This window comes from Heterodontus francisci, chromosome 5 (genome assembly GCF_036365525.1).
Source record: "Heterodontus francisci isolate sHetFra1 chromosome 5, sHetFra1.hap1, whole genome shotgun sequence".
Classification (NCBI taxonomy): Eukaryota; Metazoa; Chordata; class Chondrichthyes; order Heterodontiformes; family Heterodontidae; genus Heterodontus; species Heterodontus francisci.
In genome coordinates, this window is record NC_090375.1 from 186,121,412 (window position 1) to 186,147,830 (window position 26,419).

A 26,419-nucleotide genomic window follows, 5' to 3' on the forward strand; every position below is an offset into this window, starting at 1 on the left:
TGATTTCAGTCTTTGTAACAGTTTGCCTCAATAATCCTAGGCTCAGGATCTAACAAAATAAAAAGGTATTCCGATTCCTGGGCCAAGATTTTCCCCTTCTGTTCAAAAAAAACAGGCAAAATGTCCATTTTTCACTGCTAATTAAAATTACAAGAATACGTGGTTTCTAGCCATGCATTTCCTGAAAATTCAGTTTCACTTGTGGCAATGTGAAAAAAAAGGGACAGGCAATCACGGTATAATAAAGATCCCTCAGTACATCTCGAGCAGCAATGAGCTATTCAATCAGTGCCTCCGCTTCACCACAAAGGTTGTGACTGAGCTATGTCACCTGTTGCAAGAAACAGCTGGAGCCTAGTAGCAAAGGCGTGCCCAGCACTGCCTGTGGCTGTTATGGCAATTGTGGCCCTTAATGTCTATCCCTCAGGCTCATTCCAGGCTGCCACGGGTAACATCTGTAACATCAGTCTGTTTGCATAAGGCAGGAAAAAGATGCACTGTTCAACAAGAGGGGAAATTTTCATTATCTTCCCTATGGACTCTGCCAAGCAACAGGAGAAAAGTCTGGGATCAAACCATCTCCACCTTCCTATGAATTGTTGGCCTCTCAGAAGTCCAAGGAATATTTGACTGCACACACACATTACCACGTGAGCTCTGTATCAATGCCCTGGAGTATTTATCGTCAGGTAGGGCTCCCACTCTGAATATGTAGCTCATGTGTGACCACAGGCAGTGGGGAATGCAGGACTGTGCCCTGTTTCTTGGTAGATGTTACGATGCCTTTGGCCTATGCCAGGCCTCAATTCCATCCCACCACTTATCAGGTTGGCTGCCTGGGGACAAGGAATATCCCTGAAGTGTCAGCTCAATTGGTAACAGTCTCACCACTGACTCAGTGGGTTCATTTCCCACTCCAGACACTTGAGCACATAATCCAGGTTGACGCTCCCAGTGCAGTATGGCGGGTGTGCTGCAATGTCGGAAGCGCTGTCTTTTGGGCGAGACATTAAACTGAGGCCCACACTGCCCTGTCAGGTGAATGTAAAAGATCCCATGGCACTATTTGAAGAAGAGTTCTCCCCGGTGTCCTGGCCAAAATTTATCCCTCAACCAACATCACAAAAACAGATTATCTGATCATTGTCACATTGCTGTTTGTGGGAGCTGGCTGTGTGCAAAGTCCAAAAGCAAGGTGATGCTTTGGAAGCCTCCACTCATAGTTGCCTTCAAGCTTTGAAAGTCAGAGGAAATGCTGAAGCCTAGAACCAAGGCACTCTGAGCTTCCACTGTAGCTGTGACCAGCATTCTGGCTCCTGTATTCATATTCCATGGTTGACTGCATTGCCTTTATGCCCTTCTGAAATATCCCACACAGGTTAGAGTTGGACTCCTCAATGCTGCCCAACATTGTGTGTAGGCAGTCCAGTGAACTGAATAGTTTGTCATGTACAGCCATCAGTCTTCTTCTCTAGGCTAGGCTCTGGAAGTCAGCACCTGTGCCTTCTGCAGAAAATGTAGAGGGCAAGTTGGTTCCTGCAACCTGCTTCCATCCTGCACTTGCTTCTGCGCTCTTGTACTGGGTGAATCATCCAGTGTACACCCTCTACCTAAACCTCTATACCAAGCTGGGTGTCAACTTTTGAGCATAAGGTTGAGTGACGGGACAGTGCTCTTGAAGGCTGTCCTCCTCTTCCTCTGATCCAAGCTGGCCCTCTATTTCTGCTTTAACCTGGAAAGGGATATGAGCAACGAGGGTTGACGGTTATGAGAGAAGAGTGTGAGTTTAAAGCAGGACCACTTTGCAGAGTGTGTATAGGGAGAGATTTCAGTGAGAGAATAAAAGAGGAAAAGACAGTCAAACAAGTGTGGCCTCCAGTCTTGCTAGCTGCAATGCTGCTGATGTGCCTGTGACCACAATATCCATGGCATCCCTTTCCAAAGGGGAGAGGGCATAAAGGAATGGTCACCATACTGCTGTCCATCTGTGTTTCCGAATGTTGTATTCCAACTTGTCCTGCAAGGGAGTGTGTTAGTGGGCGGGCTGGTCAATGGCTGTCAGCGCGAAATAGTGCATGAAAGATGGCACAGGAGTGCGGAAGTGAGAGGAGTGATTGTGAGGACAGCAGCAAGTACAGAGTGTGTCAATAGCAACAGAGGAAGTTGAGTGAATTGTGCTGCCGTGATTGAGGGAGAGTGATGAGAAGGGGACAGGGAATGATTCAGAATGCCGGGGCTACAGATTGTGAAGGACTAAGGAGAGAGAGTGAGGGACATGTGAGTGAGAGTCTTACCTTAGCAGCTCCAGTGAGATCATTGAATTTCTTCCAGCATTGCAGCCAATGGGTGCAAAACTTCTGGCATTTGCCTGCTCCACAACCTCTGATGCCATACAACTCGCCGAGGCACCTTTCTGTCGTCAGGATGAAGTCGCAGCTCCCTCCTCCAGGGGTCCTCCTACATTGAATAAATAGTCCAAGGAGTGTTGACTGCTTACCATACATATTAACATAAGGCACACATTCCAACTTCACACGTGTCTCTCTCTGACGTCATCGGGCGCATGTCTTTAGCACAATGCCAATTTTGTTCCTGGCAATAACTCAGCCATCTGCGAAAGGCACTCGAGCAGCTGCGAAAGAAAAATCTAGAACGCTGCCACTTTACATTATTACTACCGTCTAGGGTTCCATAAAGAGCTTATGTTGCATTTATCTTCTAGCAGTGCGACCAACGGCGGCCCTGACTTTGGCAACAGTGTCAGAAGATAAATGAGGCAATGTTGCTACCTTTGCGGTGCCAAGACCCTACCTGAAGAAATGCTTCTGCTTGTTATCTCTGGAAATGGCTACTGGCTGCAGCTGTTTTATTTCTGGCTACAGGCAGGTTGAGTGAGTGGGCCCACCGGTACACATCTAAAATTGTGCTCTGTCCTTGCCAAGGTTTCCCAACCATCGGGGGGCACCCAGCTGCCAGAATTAAAGCCAGATCTGCAAAATTGCAACAGTTATTTTGTTCAGCAGCATGCCGCACAAACCCCTCACTATCCAAATCAAAAACGGAGAAATCTATATAACAACAACTTATAGTTATCTAGCACCTTTAAAGTAACAAAGCCTTCCAAGGCATTTCACAGGAAGGTTATAAAGTAAAATTAGGCACCGAGCCACATGAGGAAATATTAGAGCAGATGGCCAAAAGCTTGGCCAAAGAGGTAGGTTTTAAGGAGCATCTGAAAAGAAGAGAAGTAGAGAGTTGGAGAGGTTTAGGGAGGGAATTCCAAAGAATAGGGCCCAGGCAGCTGAAGGCATGGCTGCCAATGGTGGAGCGACTAAAACTGGGGAAGCGCAAGAGGCCAGAATTAGATGAGTACAGATATCTCGGAGGAGGCTGGAAGAGTTTACAGAGGTAGGGAGGGGCAAGGCCATGGAGGGATTTGAAAACAAGGAGGAGAATTTTTAAATGAAGACATTGCTTGATTGGGAGGCAATGTAGGTCAGCGAGCACAGGGGTGATAGGGGAACAGGACTTGGTACAGTAAGGACACAGGCAGCAGATTTGGATGACCTCAAGTTTCCGGAGAGTAGAATATGGGAGGCTGTCCAGGAGTGCATTGGAATAGTCAAGCCTAGAGGGAATGAAGGCATGGATGAGGGTTTCAGCAGCAGATGAGCTGAGACAGGGGTGAAGTCGGGCGATGTTAGGGACATGGAAATAGGCGATCTTAGTGGTGGAGCGGATACGTGGTCGGAAGCTCATCTAAGGGTCAAATATGACACCAAGGTTGTGAACAGACTGATTTAGTCTCAGGCAGTTGCCAGGGAGAGGGATGGGTGGCTTTAGTCTTTGCAATATTTGATTGGAGAAAATTACTGGATGTCAGACAAGCAATCTGACAATTTAGCAACAGTGGAGAAGTCGCGAGAAGTGGTGGTGAGGTAGAGCTGGATGTTGTCAGTGTAATGTGAAAACTACCACTGTGCTTTCGGATGACATCACCGAGGGGCAACATGTAGATGAGAAATAGGAGGGGCCAAGGATAGATCCTTGGGGGCCACCAGAGGTAACAGTTCAGGAGTGGCAAGAGAAGCCATTGCAAGTGATACTCTGGCTCTGATTAGATAGATGAAAATGGAACGAGGGGTAAGCAGTTCCACCCAGCAGGACTATAGCGGAGAGGTGTTGGAGGAGGATGGTGCAATCAACCAGGTCAAAGGTTACAGGCAGGTTGAGAAGTAGAAGGAGAGATACTTTACCTTTGTCAGTCACATACTGTGGCAAGGATGGAAGCCTGATTGGAGGGATTCAAAAATGGAGTTTCAGGAAAGATAGGTATGAACGTGGGAGGCGGCAACACATTCAAGGACTTTGGAGAGGAAAGGGCGGTTGGAGATGCAGCAGTAGTTTGCAAGGACAGTGGGGTTAAGGGTTGGTTTGCATTTATATCATGCCTTTAGCACTGGGTCAAAAACCTGGAACTCCCTTACTAACAGCACTGTGGGCATACCTACACTGACTCACCACCAAGGGCAATTAGGGATAGGCAATAAATGCTGGCCTTGCCAGTGATGCCCACATGCCATGAGAGAATAAAATTAGCACCAAGAAGCTTCACAGCAGCATTATCAAACTTAATTTGGCACCGAATCATATAGGACAGGTCAAAGACGTAGGCTTTAAGGAGCATCTGAAAGCAAGAAAAAGAAGGAGAGATGCCTCAGGAGGAAATGCTCCTTTGCAGCTGAAGGCACAGCCACCCAGGGTGAAGCGATGAAAATTGGGGAGTGCGCAAGAGGCCAGAATATATATAAATTTTTGTTCACCTAACACATTCCACCCTCGCACAGACAAATTTCACTTACCCAAAATCAAAGAATTTACGGGCTCAATCCCCACTCCTATGCTCGACATGCTCCCCACAAGTGCAAGAACCATAGTCAGTCCTTTAATTCCACAACACCAGGAACCCCAGCATACTGCAAAGCCACTTCAATTTAAAGCAATTTCGTAACATAAACACGAGAGTATAACAATTAAAATTGCAATACTCTGGCAGACACTGAATAATGAGGTGTTAATTGTTCATCTAAATGAGTCAGTTCAACAGATTAGCATTTATAAAGGTGTAAAAGAGCCATCATGTTCTTTTTAAGTGTGCATTATGGATTGAAAAGCTACAGTGGAATGAGATGTTATACTTTCACAGAACAGACTTCCCATACAAATTATAAGGGAGCTATTTTTAATCTGCGTGTGTAAATGAGTATACGCAAAAATGAAGTAGACTGCAATACATGTGACAAGAACATAGGAATGTATGGAACATCTTACTGATTTCCCGTTGTGGAAAAAGTTCACCGACCTGAAACATTTGCCTTAATTTTATGTAGGCCCCACCGCTGGGGCCAAAAATGAGGTGCGATCCTGCTTGGGCAGGTGGCAGGACCTGGGGCCACATTTTGAGAGTGGTACCCAATTAAGTGGCTGCCACCAGGGCTGCCATCCGATTAAGGATAGTGCCAGCTCCCAAGAGCTGCCAGCCCAACCACAGGGCAAGCAGATCATCAATCTCAGCAGTGCTACTGCAAGCAGTGGCCAGGGAGCAGTGGCTCCCTCGAAGAAGGATAACTGGGTTTGGGGGTAGCTAAGGCCTGGCAGGCAGGCCCTAGCAATTGGTGGGGCGGGACATAGTGGTTGCCATTGCCGCGAGGGTGGCCATGGCCATCGGGGGTCCCCTCTGTGGGCCATGGAGTGCCCCTTAAAGGAAGACCCCACCCCCAGGAGTCCACTGGGTGGCTGCCAGGTTTCACTGGGCGGTCTCCCCACGCGGTGGCTCCAATCCCACCCCCCCCCCCACCCTCCAATGCAAGCAAAATGCCCATGCAGGCAGGAAGTGGCCCTTAATTGGTCACTTAAGTGGCTCAGTTGGGCTCCCGGTGGGCAGCACATCTGCCACCTTTCCCACCACTGGCAAAATGGCATGGCAACGGGAAGACATTGGGCATCCCTCCCAATGCCTTCCTGTGCCATTTTGCGAGCTTTCCTGTCTCCCAGTCCATCACCAAAAACCTGGTAAAATTCCAGCCGTTAATCCTGTTTCTCCTGCCACAGCCTGACCTGCTGAGTATTTCCAACATTGCCTGTTTTTGAGTTTTATCAATCCTGTTTGCATAACTGTGGTGCATGCTGATTCACTTAATCGCTTGTATAAGGTAAAGAACTCGAGATACAATTTACAAGATGATAATATCTATGATTTTTTTATACCTTTGTTGCCTGCAGATAATGAGGTGAAAATCAAGCACAGTTCTTCAATCTGACATCATAACATTGATCAGATGTTTTTAACAACACAGGAAGTATAATGTTTTCATAAAGTATTCGATTATTGTTGTCTTTATAACTTACAATACTGGTCTTATCCAGATAGTTATCTTGCTATCCGTAGGAGTGCTCTTTACAAATCCACTACTCTCTTGAGGAAAAAAATCTTCTCATATCTAATCTTAATTGAGGATTATTTTCTACTCTTTAGATGTGGGCCACAGTTTACATTAAATAATCTGCTTACATCTACTTCATCTATGTCTTTCAGATCTAGATTGTATCGCCTCGCAATTTGCTTGTTCTCCAATGAAAGCCAAGCTTAATTCTTTGATAGCTCCTTCCTTATCACCGGGCCAAAATCCTGGGACTCCCTAACTAACAGCTTGTGGAAGCACCTTATCCAAACAGACTGCAGGAGTTCAAGAAGAAGGCCCATCACCATTTCTCAAGGTTGACTCAAGATGGGCAATATATGCTTGCCTGACCAGCGGTGCGCACAATTCCAGTAAATTATTTGTTCATAAAGAATACTTTTCCACATTCATCACCAAGTATCAGCATAAAACATTTCCAGGCCCTGTGCAGAATGTCCAGAGTAGAGCTCCTTCTAATTTATCCTCACACTGTAGCATGCTTTTGCAAGATCAACAATGTCTGAGCGGAATGTTCGGCTGAGGCAAGGGGCCAACGGAGTCCAAGAACACTCTGTGGGGGATTCTCACTGCGACAGTGCAGTGCAGTATGAGATGTCACTGCTGGAGATGCTCCAGCTATGATTGGATAGGTAAGAGTGAAACCAAAATGAGGGCAATCCCACTGAGCTGGACAATGAAGGAGAGGCGTTGTAGGAGGACAGTGTAGTAAACCATGTCAAAAGGTTGCAGAGCAGTCAAGGAGGGAAAATATACCCCAGTTACGGAGGAACATCATTTGTGGCTTTGGTTTGGGCCATTTTGGTGCTATGACAGTACTGGAAAACTGATTGAATATATTCAAACATTGAGTTGCAGGAAATGTGGGCAAGGATTTGTGAGACACCAATATAGTCAAGAACTTTGGAGAGGAAAGGGAGGTCGAAGCCGAGACAGTAGGTCATGGCTGGGTTTTAATGAGGATCAAGGCAAGGCAGAATGAAACCATGGAGAGAATTTCAAATGCGAACGAAGATTTTGAAGTTGATGCGCTGATGGACAGTTAGCTAATAGAGGTCAGCAAAGATCAGGGTGACAGGTGCGTGGGACTCACAGTGGGATAGCAAGCAGTAGCAGAGTTCTGGATGTGATGGAGTTTAAGTAGGGTGGAGGTTAGGAGGCCAGCAAGGAGGACATCGGAATAGTCAAGAATCAAGGCGGCAAATTTATGAGCGAGGATTTCAGAGGTGGTGGGTGACGGGGAGGCGGACAGAGATGGGTGGCATTTCAGAGGTGGAAGGAAGCAGTCTGTGATGGATGAGATTTGCGGTCTAAAGCTAAGCCCAACATCGAGTTAGTTACCAAGGTTACAAACTATTGAGCTGAGGTTGAGTGAGCATCCAGAAAAGCAGAGGACGTGTGGAATTGGGGCTATGGTGCTGGATTTCAAACAGCAGCTGAATCGGATGACTTCAGTCTTATCAATACCAAACTGCAGGCAATTCTGGCTGATCCATGACTTGATAACAGATGGTACTCAGAAAGGACACCCCTGCTAATATCTCCTTCTTTGGCTCGGCATTCATGCAAATTTTTGTTGTCATTTTAGATTAGCCACTGCTTTGTAAAATAAAGCTACTTTTCACCAGCACGTTGGAACAGTTGCATCAAGATTGAGAAACATGTCCCAGTAAATTGGAAATGCTTCACAAGTCAGCCCCAGGAGTATCAAGAATGGCTTATATAGGGGATGAAATGGATAGAACTTCATTGGGGGTGGGGGGTGCGGTGCAGTGCTTGGCTTGGGTGAACACCCAAATTCCCAAAGATCTAGTTCCTGAATCAAGTGCTCCTGGCAAGTAGCAGTACTTACAGTAATACAGAAAATTGCACCCTACTGCCTGTGATTTTTTTCATCCATTTAAATTAACAGATGGAAAATCAGGGACTCTAGGCCCACAATTCCCAAGCAGTGCCCTTCAGGAGTGCTGCATCTGTTTCACCCTTCCGAGCCCAGTGAATGATATTGTAATTCCGAGATTGTTGCCTGAAAGTCTAATCTTTTCAACTTTAACCCAACAAATAAACAGGAGGCCATCATCCTACTCTTTCCTATGTCATTGGCTCTTGCCTGAGCTGTCTTCTCTCCCATTTCAATTGTTTTGCATCAGCTCCATTATGTCCCTCGCACAGGCAGCTACAAGGCAACAGGACATTCAGAACTGCCAGCCACAGCTAGCAAAACAGACTTTCTATAGTTCCAGATCACTGAATTCCTTATAACTACCATTTGCCTTTGCTTCTGCATTTTTCACTTTCTACCCAAGGATCACAGACATTGTCAACCATCATAGATGTCAAATATTGTCCACCAGCTGGAAAAAAGTGCAGGATTCCAACAGGTTCTTGTACGAGCAATTCTTGATTCCTCTTTCTCACTCTGCCCTCTCTCTGCTTCATTATCCAATTCTGTCCAGGAGATGAAAAGAAAAGACTTGTATTTATATGACACCTGTCAAAACCTCAGGAGGTCCCAAGTCACTTTGCAGCCAACAAAGTATGTTCGGAAATGTAGGCACTGTTGCAATGTAGGAAACTTGTCAAGCTCCCAAAAACAGCACTGTGATAAAAACCAGATAATCTGTTTCAGTTGATGTTGGTTGAGGGAAACGTATTGGCCAGGACACTAGGGTTAATTCCCCTGCTCTTCTCCCAATAGTGCCATGGGATCTTTTACATCCACCTGAATGGGCCTCGCTTTAATGCCCATCTTAAATACGGCATCTCAGCAAAACTTGCTTGGTATTTCACTGGGTGTGTCAGTCTAGATTTTGTGCTCAAGTCTCTGGAGTGGAACTTGAACCCACAACCTTCGGACTCAGAGGCGAGTGTGCTACTGGGTCATAAGTTTCTAAAAACAACCTTGCCTCCTCCCCTATGCTCCAGACTGTAGCCAGCTGGTGCTCAAGCTTAGCATCTGAGACTTAACCTCTGACACTTCATCATATGTACACTTTCAGGATACTCTATTGAACCAGAAAAGTTCACAACAAGCCTATCACCACATCACACGTTAACGCTCTGATCTGACCATTTGTATAATCACAACTGCATTGCTACTCATGGTTGCTGTCTTTGCATCATGTTCTCCTTGGCCTCTCTTGCCCCTGTTTACTAATTTTATACAACTTTAAAAATATTTCACAATTTGCTGTATCTTAACATTCTAGTTTAATGCACCCTTTTAAATATTTGTCCCATTTAAATATCCTTAATATACCTGACATTCAAATGAACTAATATACTATTTTAAATTTCTCGAGAACAATATGCATTTATATAGTGCTGTCATGCGAGGCCCCCACCTGCCAAGAATGAGGCACATTAACTTTGCCATGAACACTGATTTTAAACTTACTGGAGTGAAGAAATGATTTATTAAACAGATCAGCCGTGGCTGGAAAAGACATTTGCATATTAACACACAGTGATTGCAAGAACAAAGGACCATTCCCTGACACATTCAACCCACAATGGACCTTGATCACCAGGTATTGTGTGCATGAGGAGCATTCCAGAGACTGGTAAGGTGATATAATCCAAGATGTGGTCAGACCAGTTAGTCACATGACTAGCCTGCTTGGCAACCTGGGTTTTTCGGAATTGTACAAACAGTTTGAACTCAGAAAGACTGTTTGCTCCTGGACTGAGAAGTTCTCTCCTGTCTGCTCCCATCTCTTTCTCACAAGCCTCTGAATCCACTGAAGACACATGAACCCCCAAGACAGAAAAGTCTCCTACTGTGAACAAGGTTTAAGAAGAATACTGGGCCCCAACAAAAAGCAAGATCTACCTACAATCAAGGACAGTGAGCTCGAAGAACCCGTAACAAAAACTCTTCAGATATTGCCTCAAACTTTTCCACTTTATTTCTTCTGCTCTTTTCTGTCTCTAGTTGCATGTATCACGTATGCATGCTAGCATGGGTACGTCATGTATCCATAGACATCAACCGAATGAGAGTTTAAGTTCAAGTTTAATACATTTCAACCTTATTTTCTTTAAACCAAAGAAAACCTGTTTGTGCTGGTTTCTTTGCCTTATAATTGGAAAGCAGTGAACAAGGATTCACCAAGGGGGAGCTAAAAACAGTGTGTTTAAAATTAAACCCTGTTACAGTAAGACCAGGTGAAGGCTGAGATGGACCTCGAGACACCTTTCTCACCTGGTTGTAACAATGCCTTTACGATAGTAAAATGTCCCAAGCAGCTTCACAGTGTCGTTATCAAACAAAATTTAGCATCAAACCACAGGAGATATTCGGTGACCAAAAGCTTGGTCAAAGAGGTAGGTTTCAAGGAGCATCTTAAAGGAGGGAGAGGTTGAGAGGTAAAGAGGCGGAGAGGCTTAGGGAGGGAATTCCAGAGTTTAGGGTCTCAGCAGCTGAAGGCATGGCTGTCAATGGTAGGACAATGAAAATTGGGGATACGCAAGAGGCCAGACCACACCTTTTGCCTTTTAGAAAGAAAAGCAAACAGTTTTTTGAATGTTTGTTATAACATTACATGAAATAATCCACCGACAGTGCAATTTTTTGTGTCAAACTATCTATTAATTTTGCTTGTTACTAACAATTGCACTTTGTTTATAGCAGTACTCTCTTTAAGGGCACAGATTCCTAACTGAATTTAAATATTCTGATATTAGGGTCATTTGTTCTGACACTGAACTGAATTGGGTTTTGCATAAACACAGGGGAAAGTACCATTTTCTTCCAATGTAGCAGGGAAATACATTCAATAATCTCTAAAAAAAAGCTAAAAGTGATGTCAAACACTAAATTACTGACGTTATTATATAAGCAATAGACGCGCGTGAATTTTTTTCAATGGTAGAAAAACGAGCTGTGCAAAGCTGTTGTGGCATGAAAATTACGGAAAGCTTCTCATCTCATGTGTAAAGTACTTATTTTTCTGCTGCCCTTTCAGTCCTATTTTTAAAGAGTCAATCAAACATGCTCCAAACTGAAAGCAGCAATAAAAACAATTGCGGGAGCTGTTAAAATGCGACCCAAATAAATAATGCACACAAATTGCTCAATTAATTTAGAGTGGCGAAGGGTGAGGTACAAAAGCTTTTGCCCCTTCGTCAATCTACAGTAGCTTCTCGATGTTGTTCCCCAGCCTCGTGCCTAGACCCAGACCTGGCAAATAATTCTTAATCTTCTGCAGTCCACATAATATACGTCCAATGTGAAGCAGTTCTTGAGTTTAGTATCTGTACATCGTCTCGACAATGAACACGAAAGTTTGAACTGAAGCATGATTAAACATTGCATGTTAAATGATTAAATAGCGGTCACTTACAAGGGCCCCCTTTTTGTGGTGAACGATATATTTCACCACCTCTTTCCTCCAGATCTATTGAATCAACAGTAAGTTAGACGCTTGCAAGATGTTGAATGGTGCAGCAATGCTGAGATGAACCCGCTTTACCTGGGTGAGAGAAGCACTGGGTAGTCTCCACGATCCCGAACGCTTGGCCGGACTCCTCACGCCGGCTTTGTTGCTCTGGACACCCTGGTAACTGTGACGCCACGTCCCCCTTGCAGCCAGAAGCTCCTGTTAACAGACTTTGCACCAGTCTCGTCTGACAGGTGAAAGAGAGAAAACATTCAGTACCAATGCAAAGGCAGCTCACTCTTTAGTGTCCTTTTTAAGATCAATGGATTAACTAGGAAGAACGTGTTGCTGGAAGGCTGGCAGCTTGCTGAAGTTGCAACCCAATATGTTTATTTTTGTCAACTTACTGCGGATGCTGTAAATCTGAAATGCAAACAGAAAATGCTGGCAACACTCAGCAGGTCAGGCAGCATCTGTGGAGAGTGAAACTGAGTTAATATTTCAGGTCAATGGCCCTTCATCAGAACTGGAACAGTTTAAGAGATTTATAAGCAAGTACAGAGCCAGCGTAAAGGGGGGGTGGGAGGAGAAAACAAAAGATCTGTGGTAAAGTGGAATGCAGGAGAGATTAAATGACAAGTGCGATAATGGTGCAAGGCAAAAGCAGGTGGTAATGGGGCAAGTAAAGAAACAAAAGACAGGTCCAGAGGAGGTATAAATGGCAATAGCGGATTCATCACTAGCAGCAGCTGTTCAAGAAAATGGGAGCAGTGGCTATCATTTGAAGTCATAGAGAGATACAGCACTGAATTAGGCCCTTCAGCCCAAGTCCATGCCAACCATCAGCCACCCATTTATACTAATCCTACATTAATCCCATTTTCCCTCTCACATCCCCACCTTCCCTCAATTCTCCTACCACCTACCTACACTAGGGGCAATTTCTTTACTTGGCCAATTTATCTATCAACCCACAAGTCTTTGGCATGTGGGAGGAAACCCACACAGTCACAGGGAGAACTTACAAACTCTACACAGGCAGTACCCAGAACTGAACCTGGGTTGCTGGAGCTGTGAGGCTGCAGTGCTAACCACTGCGCCACTGCATTTGAACTCAACATTGAGGTCAGAAGTGCCAAATCAAAAGAGGCTGGCGTTCAAGGCAAACCAAATATTTTGCTCTGTTTTGCCCCACCCCTGCTTTATTTCCTTAAAACCTAATAGGTTTCTAATCTTTGCCAGTTCTGATGAAAGGTCTGACCTGAAACGTTAACTGTGCTTCTCTCTCCACAGATGCTGCCAGACCTGCAGAGTATTTCCAGCACTTTTTGTTTTTATTCCAAATATTTCATAGTTGAGTTGAAGAAGTTAAAAGAAAGCTCACCTGGGAGATCAGCAAGTGCAATGACTACATTTGCCATTAATGCCAGGCTGAATCTTAAAAGAAGTGGCTCGTGAGATAGTTGATGCATTGGTTTTAATTTTCCAAAATTCCCTAGATTCGGGGAAGGTTCCATTAGATTGGAAAATAGCCAATGTAACTCCTTTATTCAAAAAGGGAGGGAGACAGAAAGCAGAAAACTACAGGCCAGTTAGCTTAACATCTGACACAAGGAAAATGTTAGAAGCTATTATTAAAGACATTATAGCAGGGAACTTAGAAAAGTTCAAGGTAATCAGGCAGAGTCAACACGGTTTGTGAAAGGGAAATCATGTTTAACCAATTTATTGGAGTTCTTTGAAGAAGAACATGTGCTGCGGATAAAGGGGGACTGGTGGATGCACAATACTTAGATTTCCAGAAGGCATTTGATAAGGTGCCACATCAAAGGTTATTGCGGAAAATAAAAGCTTAGGGTGTAGGGTGTAACATATTGGCATGGATAGAAGATTGGCTAAGAAACAGAGAGTAGGCATAAATGGGTCATTTTTTGATTGGCAAGATGTAATGAGTGGTGTGCTGCAGGGATCAGTGTTGGGGCCTTAACTTTTTATAGTTTATATAAATGACTTGGATGAAGGGACCAAAGGTATGGTTGCTAAACTTTCTGATGACACAAAGATAGGTAGGAACGTAAGTTGCGAAGAGGACATAGGAGGCTACAAAAGGATATAGATAGGTTAAATGAGTGGGCAAAGAACTGGCAAATGGAGTATAATATGGGAAAATGTGAAATTGTCCATTTTGACAGGAAGAATAAAAAAGAAGCATATTATCTACATGGTGAGAGATTGTAGAGCTCTGAGATGCAGAGGGATCTGGGTGTCCTAGTGCATGAATAGCAAAAGGTTAGTATGCAGGTACAGCAAGTAATTTGGAAAGTTAATAGAATGTTATCATTTATTGCGAGGGGAATTGAATACAAAACTAGGTTCTGATGAAAGGTCACAGACCTGAAACGTTAACTCTCCTTCACTCTCCACAGATGCTGCCAGATCTGCTGAGTATTTCCAGCACTTTCTGTTTTTATTACAAAATTAGGGAAAAAGACAAAAGCGCAAGGGGAGAGCCAACTGTGTAACAGCCCCGACAATCAAATTTTTCTGCAGAACCTGTGGAAGAGCCTGTCACTCTAGAATTGGCCTTTATAGCCACTCCAGGCGCTGCTCCACAAACCACTGACCACCTCCAGGCACTTACCCATTGTCTCCCGAGACAAGGAGGCCAAAGAAGAAGAAGAAGATGCTTCCGTTATACAGGACATTGGTGAGAACACATCTGGAGTACTGTGTACAGTATTGGTCTCTTCATTAAGGAAGGATGTAAATGCATTGGAAGCAGTTCAGAGAAGATCTACTAGACTAATACCTGGAGTAGGCGGGTTGTCTTATGAGAAAAGAGCGGACAGGCTAGGTTTGTATCCGGTGGAGTTTAAAAGAGTAAGAGGCAACTTGATTGAAACATATAAGGTCCTGAGGGGTCTTGACAGGGTGGATGTGGAAAGGATGTTTCCTCTTGTGGGAGAATCTAGAACTCGGGGTCACTGTTTAAAAATAAGGGGTCGCCCACTTAAGACAGAGGTGAGAAATTTTTTCTCACAGAGGGTTGTGAGTCTTTGGAACTCTCATCCTTAAAAGGCGGTGGAAGCAGAGTTTTTGAATATTTTTACGGCGGAGGTAGATAGATTCTTGATGAGCAAGGGGGTGAAAGGTTATTGGGGGTAGGCAGGAATGTGGAGTTAAGGTTACAATAAGATCAGCCATGATCTTGTTGAATAGCAGAGCAGGCTCGAGGGTCCAAGTGGCCTACTCCTGTTCCTAATTCATATGTTTGTATGTTCATATGAATGCCTCTGCAAGCTCTGGGTCAACAAGGAACCAGTTGCCAGAGCTTTTCCAGCTGGTTCCAAGGGCAACTGCAGCCAAGATGCAACATAGGTCCAACACTGCTGGAAGCAGTTACATCATCACTACCCTCAACCTCTGTGCCTCGAGATCATTCCACACTAGCAGTTATATATCAGCTAATACATTGCTCATACATCACAGGTACATCAAACGTTACAGTACAGAAACAGGCCATTCGCTCCAACTAGTCTGTGTCGGCAGTTACTTTCCAGGTGAGTAAATAGTTTTAATCGCATTTACCCACCCTGCTCTCATATTACCTTCAATCATTTTTCTTCATCCAACTATCCATTCTAATACAAAGGCATCTTATTTCTGAGTGCTTCTCTAATTTGGTCTGCTCCCTTGTATTTAATGCCAACTTGCCATGCAAACAGAGAAATATTCTTGAGATATTGTAAGTTGATGGACCACCTATAAACTGACAAATATGTGTTCAACCTATTCTATTCTGGATATCAGGAAGCAACCATGCATTATGCAATGAGGTTAGCATGACCAAGATGTTCATCTCCTTTCCCACTGTAGGCAATTATAGCATGAATCAAGTGGACAATTCCACTGTCCTGTTCTGATGAAGGGTCACTGACCTGAAAGGTTAACTCTGCTTCTCTCTCCACGGTTGCTGCCAGACCTGCTGAGTATTTCCAGCATTTCTTGTTTTTGTTTCAGATTTCCAGCATCTGCAGTATTTTGCTTTTATTTCACTGTCCTGTTGCCTGTTACCATATGGCCATTCAGCTGTAGATTCCTGCTCCTCCTCACCTGTACACTCTGGCACAGAAGGTGATAGGAACACCATCACCTCCAAGATCTCCTCCAAGTCACACACCATCTTGATCGCCATTTCTTGTCGACACCAGATCAAATTCTTGGCACTTCCTACCGAACAGCAGCGTGGGAGTACCTTCACCACATGGATTACACCGTTTCAAGAAGAAGGTCCACTACCACCATCTCAAGGGCAACCAAGGATGTGCAATAAATTCCACGCTTGCCAGTAATGCCCACATCCCGTGAATGAATGGACAAAAACACACCAGGGCTATCTTATGAAGCTTACTCAACACATCATCTGGCACATGTGTAACTGCAATGGTGCTTGGAAATGATGGTGAGAGAGGCAGGATGTTATGCTCTGCTGTCCTGACATAAGTCACTAGCAGTGCTGGGAGGCATCTGTTCCAGGCCTACAAGAACAGAAAAGGAACAAATGTTAGAACGCTGGCCTCAAAAGATACCTTGCCTTTCAAGATACTGTGTGTGATCTTTGTGTAGTTGTATGTTTACCTGTGTGGCACTGAATGTAATAGGGCGCAAAACTTAAGAGCAGAATGGTACAAGCTCGGAGCTGTGGTTTCACCTTTCCCTGCTCCCTCCATATTCTTGTAGACAAGGAGGTTCACAGGAGTGCAAGGCATCTTATTTCTGAGTCCTTCTCTAGTTTGTTTTGATCCCATGTATTTAGTAGCATCTTGCCATGCAAGCAGAAAAGTCTCCTTGAGGTTTGGTAAGTTGATGGACCACCGACACAGTGACAGTTACATGCCCAACCTACCTATTCTGGATATCAGTAAGCGACCAAGCATTATGCATGGAAGTTGTGTTATTATGATTTGATGTATGAAGCCCATGGAAGATATGAGTATGCCAGCACCTTTCAGTTATAAATTGGAGATTTTTGTGTGCTCTGCTGAAGTATGGTTATTCATGAGATGCTGGGAAAGCTGTACGGTTGGGTGCGGGCTTTGAATAGGCGATTGGTACATTTGGAATATGCAACTCCTTGTGACATACAAGCTTGGACCATCTAGCTGGTACATTATAATTCTGAATAGTCTTATCAAGTTCCTAAGCATATGCCATCTTCTCCCTGGTACTGAAGATATTGTAAACAACATTGAGCCTGGCTGCCACCTTCTAAGACCATAAGAAACTAAGAAATAGGAGCAGGATCATCTGCTCAAGCCTGCTCTGCCATTCAATAATATCATGGCTGATCTTCTACCTCAACCCCAATTTCCTGCCCTATTCCCATATTCCTGGATTCCCTTAGTGTCCAAAATCTATCAATTTCAGTCTTGAATATACTCAAAGAATGAGCATCCACAGCCCTCCAGGGTAGAGAATTCAAAAGATTCACAATCCTCTAAGTTACAGATTTCTCTTTATCTCAGTTCAAAATGGCCAACTCCTCATGCAGTGACTATGACCCTGAGTTTTAGACTCTCCAGCCAAAGGAAATAGCCTCTCGGCATCTACCCTGTCAAACCCACTAAGAATTTTATACAACGCAATGAGATACTACCATTTGGAGAATACCCTGATGGCCTGAACAGGACAACCTTTCTTGGATTCAGCCTAAGCAATAGTACAGCCACTTCACCAGCTACCAAACAGGATCAGGTTCATCACTTTTCCATAGGCTCCATTTCGTGTCTTCAATTTCAGTTTACCTTCCCTTGCTTTTTTGCTTGGCTAGCCTTTCCTTAGTACTGTCTTTGGAAAGGTGACAAATATTTAAAAACTAGATTCAGTCTTTAGATTGACTCAAACTATTTTGTTGAGGGTTGGGAAGGAAACACTCAGAACTGTTCATTCTCATTAGCGCAGTTTACAAAATGCTCTTCAAAACCAAATATACACGATAGGCCCAAAGGGTCTAACAAATATATGGATAAAAGCAAAATACTGCGGATGCTGGAAATCTGAAACAAAAACAAGAAATGCTGGATTCACTCAGCAGGTCTGGCAGCATCTGTGGAAAGAGAAGCAGAGTTAACGTTTCGGGTCAGTGACCCTTCTTCGGACCCTTCCGAAGAAGGGTCACTGACCCGAAACGTTAACAAATATATGGACCCTGATTCCTAAAAAAAAGTAAGTAAAATATCTAAAATTCAACAAAAATCCCATGATTTCAGGAAACCCATATACAACCTCAAAAGGGTAACAAGGAAAGGGTTGGATTTAATTCTCAAAACTCCAAGATGCAGGCAAAATTCTCCAATGTAACTACAAAAGAACATAAGAAATAGGAGCAGGAGTAGACCATATGGCCCTTTGAACCTTCTCTGCCGTTCAATACAATCATGGCTGCTCTTCTGCCTCAACTCCATTTTCTCGCATGTTCCCCATATCCCTTGATTCCTTGAGAGATCCAAAATCAAGCTATCTCAGCCTTGAATATACTCAATGATGGAACATCCATAACTCTCTGGGGTAAAGAATTCTAAAGATTCAGAGCCTTAAGTGAAGAAATTTATCCGCACCTCAGTCCTAAATGATTGGCCCCTAATCCTGAGACTATGCCCCACTTTTCTAGATCCCTCAGTTAGGGGAAACAACCTCTCAGTGTCTACCCTGTCAAGTCCCTTCAGAATCTTGCATTTTTCAATGAGATCACCTCTCATTCTTCTAAATTCCATAGAATATTGTCATGCCCATCAAAGATATATCATATTCCTACTTTTAAGATATGAACTTTATTCAATGTAGACTCTTTGCACTTGACTTCTCCATTAATAAAATGTGGACAATGTGCTGCAAGATGGCTGCCAAAGGTCAGCTGACCTGGCCTGTGTATTCAAACAGTCTCACTGATTTGAAAGGACTAAAGGATACATTCCAGACTAAGAGGTGTTGACTACACCCATCCTGGAACTATCAAAAGGCATTCCCGAATTGAATGATTTGCTTCTGAGACAAAGAAGGTGTGAAGTAGACAGATCATAACAGAATAGTAACCATTCAAACATTAACAGATAGCTATGGATCCATATCCTGGTCCATTGGGTGGTCACATCAGGGGATGTGTCAAATAACTTAAACTCTAATTTGATGGATTTTGATCTTTGAAAAGGTAATCCTCAGGAGAGAGAGGGGAGATCACAGCAACATCGCAGAAAAGCAATCCAGCCAAGGGCTGTGGAAGGATCCAGCCTAAACAAGAAGAAGCCCTGCTGCTAATTCTACACTTCAACTTGGTGCAGCAGAGAACTGAAAGTGACTGCCACCTTCAGTCCAAAATCTTAACCACCAGAAATCTACAACATCTCAACAAGTGCAAGACTACAAACAACCAGGCCTGCATCTTTAAAAGAGATTTCCCTTTAAAAGATTCAACAGGTTTACCATAAACTACAAACACCTACCATACCTTGAACTCTTACCCTTCACTTTCTCTCTATCTTCTTTTGAGAGTGCATGTGAGAGTGAATGCATGCGTGAATGGTGTTGCAAACATTTCAGGGAATGAACATTGTTCAATAAATAGTTAATCTTCTGTTTTAAACCTACAAGATAACCTGTCACTATCTGTTTATCTGGCAAGCAAAACACTCAGGGGCTAACTCATCATTTTAAACAAAAACATGATTGCGGTCAGTTGGGAGGTAAACAGTGGGAACCACCCCCACCCCTTACCACCTGTCCATAACAATATAGACACAATTTACTCAGGCAGTCATCATAGGACAACCGTCACATCCCAGGAACCAATCGAGTGAACTAAACTAACATTGGCATGGCCTAAGGAAATGATGGTGAATATTAATCCCTAAAATTTCAGCAGTAAAAGTAAGCTTTTAAACAATACAATAAAAAGAGTAGGAAACCACTGTACATGAAATCTGCCATCATCAACCTACTAATATCATTATATAAAGTCAGCAACACACACGGAGAAAGTCCTTTGTAAATATTGCTCAGCTGCACTTGCACAACAATTCTCTTTCTAACTGGCCAAACAGAAGGAATCTTCCTTTATTTCTAATGCATGTTTCAGCTCAAGTCATAAGTTGCAAATTCTCCTTGTCTTTACAGACGAGCTGTGTTCTTCATGCCCCATTGTATTGATCCATGAGGTCATAACTATTTGAAAGGACAGTGAGAAGGAGGCACAGAATCTTTTAGCAAGGTTGAATCCTCAGCAAACACTGAACAGTTGCCACAAGTGGCAGATTTAGGAGGGACAAAACATCAACCTTATTTTAAAACCTGATTGTTTTATCCTCTATAATCCTGAAGTAGCAGATGAAAAGAAAGACTGTTTTTTGACATAGCCAATGGATTGCGCAAGAACCTCATAAACATCTACATAAACAATGGCCAATGTGCATGGTTAAGAGCATAAGAAATAGGAGCAGGAGTAGGTCATACAGCCCTTCAAACTTGCTCTACCATTCACTATGATCATAGCTGATCTTCTACCTCAGCGCCATTTTCCCGCTCTATCCTCATTTTCACTAATTCCTTAGTGTCCAAAAAAAAGTGTGTTCCACACTTGAGAAGCAAGCATCCCTCTGATTAGTCTGGGACAATCCAGTGACTCAGCAGCATGACAGCACTCAAGACTTCAGCCTGACATGAAAAGGAGACTTGAAGCACTGAGTTGAGACAGAGAAAAGGAGATAGACGCTTGGGGTGGCATGGAAGGTGACTGGAAAAACCTCAAAACAAACTATATTAGCAATTAAACAAACCACATCCAAACACTAATCCAAAAGCAAAATACTGTGGATGCTGAAAATCTGAAACTAAAACAGAAAATAATGCAGGCAGTGATGTTGCCCAACCTGCTGAGCATTTCCAGCATTTTCTGTTTTTATCTCACATCCAAACACTTCCTCAAAATCTGGACATGGCATATAGTCATCTTCAGGTCTGGAAGTAAGAAATTGGATGAAGCACAATGATTTATTTTTTAACTGTGTTGTTATTCAAACTGACTTTTAAATGAAAATATGTGCTAAAATCTTAAATGTTATTCATTAATAAACATCCAAATGAAAATATCAGTCAGCGTTAAGTGATTACAGTGCAAAACTCAGTCGTTCTCTCCAACTTTCTCAATAAAAATTGGTAAATACATTAAAGTGAGTGTGGGCTGACTGTTCAATATTTAATACTGATGCTGTGTTCTACATTATTATTGATTGTACTGTGCCTTAATCATAATTTCATTACCCCTAAACAGCCAACAAGTGCCCCAGTGATCCAGAGCCAGAGTTTTTCAAACAAGTTGCACAGTATACACAATTCGACCTTTCAGCCTTAAATGGAAAGCCACACTTTGGCACCACAATGATATGTTGCCCATGAAATTTTTCAACACCTTTTGCAAATTATAACATGATTCTACCCTGTCATGGTGTGCACCGCCAGCCTGTCTGAAATTTTTGTATCAGCTTACTCACATAATATATAGCAACCCAGCAGCATAAATCCTGTGTAAAGTTTCAGTAAAACAATAACGGAGTACGAGGGAATCATGTTGCAGGATTTAAACTTAAACTGAAGACCAAAACTTGTAGAACTCAAAACTTTTCAGTTGCGGGCTTGGAGGCGCTAATGGAACAAATGAGCATGAGGAGGTGAGATAGATTCCTGGGCTGCCAGAACTGAAAGGAGCTGTCCAAACCATGTGGCACAAGATGGCATTAGCGCAGAGTACTACCTCTCTCTCACCACCAGGATAGCATGCCATGACTGGAAGAAATTCAATGACCTTGCTAGGGCAGGCAAGGTAAGAGAATCTCCAATTTACTCTCATTACTTTGGTATCATGGGACCCATCCAGCAATACAATTGAATGGCAAGGCAACATGCACAGCATGCAGTGGTTCAGTGGGTCTGCAACTCTTCCATCAGGAGCCATATCTATGCAACTCTCTTCCTTTTTCAATCAGTTGTCTGCTGGAACCGGGGTGATGCTGCAGATGCTCACCTTTACCTAATTCTGTAGTGGCCAATATTTATCCCTCAACCCAGGACCTATAAAACAGATTGTCTGATCATTGTCATAATGTTGTTTGTCAGAGACTGCTGTGCACAAATTGACTGCACATTTCCTACATTGCAAAAGTAACTAGATTTCAAATATACTTCATTGGCTGCAAAGCACTTTGGGGCATCCTGAGGTAGTGAAAGGCACTACAGAAATGCAAGTCTTTCACTCTTTCGTTTCAATCTTGTTGCAGGAAATACAGTACTGGTACACACTGCCTGGGAGAGTTAATCCACCAGTTGCAGGATATCTGACATAAGGAAAATCACTCATTATGAAGAACAGGCAACACAGCCGCTGGGAAGTCACTCGACCTTAGCCGCATGATATGGCAAGGTCAAAGGTCAGTGCCAGCTGCAGGTGAGTAGGTGAAAAGCAGTGCCAGAAAAGTCCAGAGCTGTCTCTATCTCAACTCTCCCTGGGTGCTGTATACCAATTTGTAGCTTATTTGCTCTAGTTCTGCAGATTATTCACAGCCACAGAGGGTGGATACGGGGGAATAGGAGGAGAAATTGCTGTCGGTGGATTATGGTAAAGTTGATGATAATGGCAAAGATGTTAAAGAATCTGACTGATCCACTCTTGGCTACTCCAGGATGATTTGACGCCGGATATTTCACTTGCCTTCATTTTTCCACTCAATAAGTGCTTTAACCCAGGAGGATCACAATAGAAGGGATGGGAAATTAGCATCAGCTGACTCTCAGTGAACCAAGGAACCAGGGGGAGTGGGGAGGTGGAGTGGAAGAAAAATCCGACTTTCTCCAATGGAGGATGGAGATGGATTCCCTCGAGTGAGGGGTCAGCAGAGATTTATAACACCAACAAAATCTTGCATTTATTTAGCGGCTTTAACATAGTAAAACATCTGAAGGCACTTTACAGGAGCATTATCAACAAAATCTGACACAGAACCACATAAGGAGCTAATAGGGCAGATAACCAAAAGCTTGGTCATAGAGATAAATTTTAAGGAGGAAAGAGAGGTAGAGAGGTGGAGAGGTTTAGGGAGCGAATTCCAGAGTTTAGGGCCTAGGCAGCTGAAAGCATGGCTGCTAATAGTGCAGCAATTAAAGTTGGGGATGCGCAAGAGCACGGAGATCTTGGGGGTGTTGTAGGGCTGCAAGAGATTACAGAGATATGTAGGGGCGAGGCCATGCAGATATATGAAAACAAGGAAGAGAATTTCAAAATTGAGGCATTACCGGACCATGAGCCAATGTAGGTCAGCAAACACAGGTGTGATGGGTAAATGGGTCTTGGTGTGAGTTAGGATATGGGCAGCAGAGGTTTGGATGGGTATTGCTACAAAAAGAAGGATATTCAGGGAACATAACACCTACATACAGGCATTCAGATCCCTCTCCCGATGGATGACATGGATCATGGTGAAGTCCACTGACCTCAAATGCGGCAACATCAGGAAAGCATTCTCCTCATTGCAGACATCAATGCAGCATGTGTCAACCTCATTGCAGCTCTGACTGTTCCCCCTCCCCTCAAAGACGTGACCCAGGATAAGTCACCTTCTCAGAAGCACAGAGCACAGCCTTGAGGCCCAGGAGAATAGACGAGTAAGACCTACATTCCAGTATGACCTGCCCTTCCACTGACTAGTAGCCATTCTGAAGCTTATATCAGTACCTGTGGCAGGAATCGACCAACATGATGTAGCTGCCTCACAGGTTCAATGCACTCAGTGAAGTTGTCTTAACCTGAGTATTGTCATTGGACTGGGGAGAATCAGCTGAATGTTCCTGTCCCAGACTGCTGTCCAATGAACCCCCTGTTATAAAGTCTACATGTAGTCATCAAATGATGACAGGATTGAGCTGGTCAGTGATTCGTTCCATTGTGGAGTAGCCAGCTGAGTCTCACTGAGATTGCACATGGGATATAACCTCACACAACATAATTCTTTACCTTTAGGAGAGGAGGAACAAGGGGAAGAATTTGAAGGAAAATATACGTGCCATAACTATCTAATACATGAAACTAATAAAAGTACGGCAAAACATTTATTACATAGGATTACATAGGATATACAGCACAGAAACAGTCCATTCGGTTAACCAGTCCATTCGGCTAACCAGTCCATGCTGGTGTTTATGCTCCACTCATGCCTCCTTCCATCCTACCTCAACTAACTCTATCACCCTCACCTTCGATTCTCTTCCCCTGCATGTGCTTATCTAACTCCCCCTTAATGTATCTATGCTATTCGCCTCAACGACTCCCTGTGGTAGCAAGTTCCACATTCTCACCATCCTCTGGGTGAAAAAGTTTCTTCTGAATTTCCTCTTGGATTTCTTGAAGACTATCTTGTATTGGTGACCTCCAGTTTTGCTTTTCCCCCACAAGTGGAAACATTCTCTCTGGGTCTACTCTATCAAAACCTTCCAGAATTTTAAAGACATCTATCAAGTCAACCCTCAGTCTTCTCAAGAGAAAAGAGACGCAGCCTGTCCATCCCTTCCTGGTGGGTATACCCCCACATTCCCAGTACCATCCTTGTAAATCATTTTTGCACCCTCTCCAGTGCCTCTCTATCTTTTTTAAAATATGGTGACCAGAACTGTTCAATATATTAGTTATGAAAACACTTTTAAATGTATTACTGTCTTACCTACAGTATATCTACCAGATGGTCACATTTGCATACCTCAAAACAGCAAAAACACAAATATTCTTTTATTATTAATGCTAATTTGAATTTATTGAGACAGTTTTTCACAGCAGTTTTCAGTAAACTGTGTTTACAATGAGTGATTTGATGGAAAAAGACCTTTGTGTTCATATTACCTATTATATAATACAAAGCTGCTGCAGTAAGCCTACAAATACCCGAGTAAATAATTTATTATACAACTTGACAATATTTACAATATTCTCATGAATTATTCAAATAGATTACTAACAGCATGTGTGCCATGAAGACCCAAAGCAGAATGCAGCGTTTTTAACAAGATAGCAACAAGGTTTTTGTATAAAGACAAGATTTACTGGGCCTGTTAAATTTAGAATAATTCCTAGAGCTCTGCTGACAATGGAAGTGTACCAGCAATTATTTTTTGTTTACAGCCACAAAATCCTCATAGCAAAAGGTTATCAAGTGATGGAATGCTAAGTAGAAAGGATGGTGTTACAAAACTGCAATACTTATAAAGGTAAAATACTGGTGCTTATATGTATGTGTGTCTGTGTGTGTGTAGGAGCTGTACCAATTACTTAAATATTTAGTTTAAATTTACTTTAAAAGCTAAATCCAATACTTTGTTTTCCAATGAAAATTAAATTTGAAAAGGCCAATCTTTCTGATTTTCAGCAGATAATTTTAAAACATGACACAAACACTATCTACTGCCTAAGATTGAAGGAAGAAAGTTGCACTTATATAATGCCTTTACTGTAGCATAACAGAGGAACCTTACCCAACTGGAGAGGGACAGGAAGGCGAGGTGGGGAAGGGAGAAGGGGAGAGGAGGAGAGAAGGGAGAGGGAAGGTCGGAGAAGGGAGGGTAGGAGAGGACGGGAAGGATAGTTTTAAGGAGGATTTTAAAGATGAAGACAGAGGTGCAAAGTAGAAGATCAGAGTTGGAGTTTCGACTGAAGAAGATTGCTCAAGCATGCTGCGGAAAAGCCATGGAGCAATTGAAAATGCAAAAGAAGATTTTAAAATCACTACAATGGCTGACAGAGAGCCAGTGAAGATTGACAAGGACAAGAGTGACAGGGGAGCTGGACTTAGTACAAAGATTTCCTAATAAAATAATATCACGATAAGGTGCTAGTAATAATCCTGCACCTGCACAGTGCCTTTTGCAATATGCAAGTTTTTTTTTTAATTCATTCATGGGATGTGGGCGACGCTGACCAGGCCAGCATTTATTGCCCATCCCTAATTGCCCTTGAGAAGGTGGTGGTGAGCTGCCTTCTTGAACCGCTGCAGTCCATGGGAGGTAGGTACATCCACAGTGCTGTTAGGAAGGGAGTTCAAGATTTTGACCCAATGACAGTGAAGGAACAGTGATATAGTTCCAAGTCAGGATGTTGTGTAACTTGGAGGGGAACTTGCAGGTGGTGGTGTTCCCATGCATTTGCTGCCCTTGTCCTTCTAGTTAGTAGAGGTCGTGGGTTTGGAAGGTGCTGTCTAAGGAGTCTGGGCGTTGCTGCAGTGCATCTTGTAGATGGTACACACTGCTGCCGCTGTGCGCCGGTGGTGGAGGGAGTGAATGTTTGTGGATGGGGTGCCAATCAAGGTGGCTGCTTTGTTCTGGATGGTGTTGAGCTTCTTGAGTGTTGTTTGAGCTGCACCCATCCAGGCAAGTGGAGAGTATTCCATCATACCTCTGACTTGTGCCTTGTTGATGATGGACAGGGTTTGGGGAGTCAGGAGGTGAGTTACTCACCGCAGGATTCATAGCCTC

At 43.3% G+C, this 26,419-nt stretch overlaps 1 protein-coding gene across 1 annotated transcript in view; it reads right to left on the reverse strand.

Annotated features, from left to right (window-relative positions):
• Positions 1–11,963, reverse strand: part of ofcc1 (orofacial cleft 1 candidate 1) — a 289,619-nt gene extending 277,656 nt beyond the window's left edge. Inside the window, exons 1-2 of the mRNA XM_068032686.1 lie at positions 11,825–11,963; positions 2,295–2,457 (exon numbers count right to left, since the gene is read on the reverse strand). The gene's annotated coding sequence lies outside the window, so the exon portion shown is untranslated. The remainder of the gene's footprint in view (positions 1–2,294; positions 2,458–11,824) is intronic.
• Between the last annotated feature and the right edge of the window lie 14,456 nt (positions 11,964–26,419).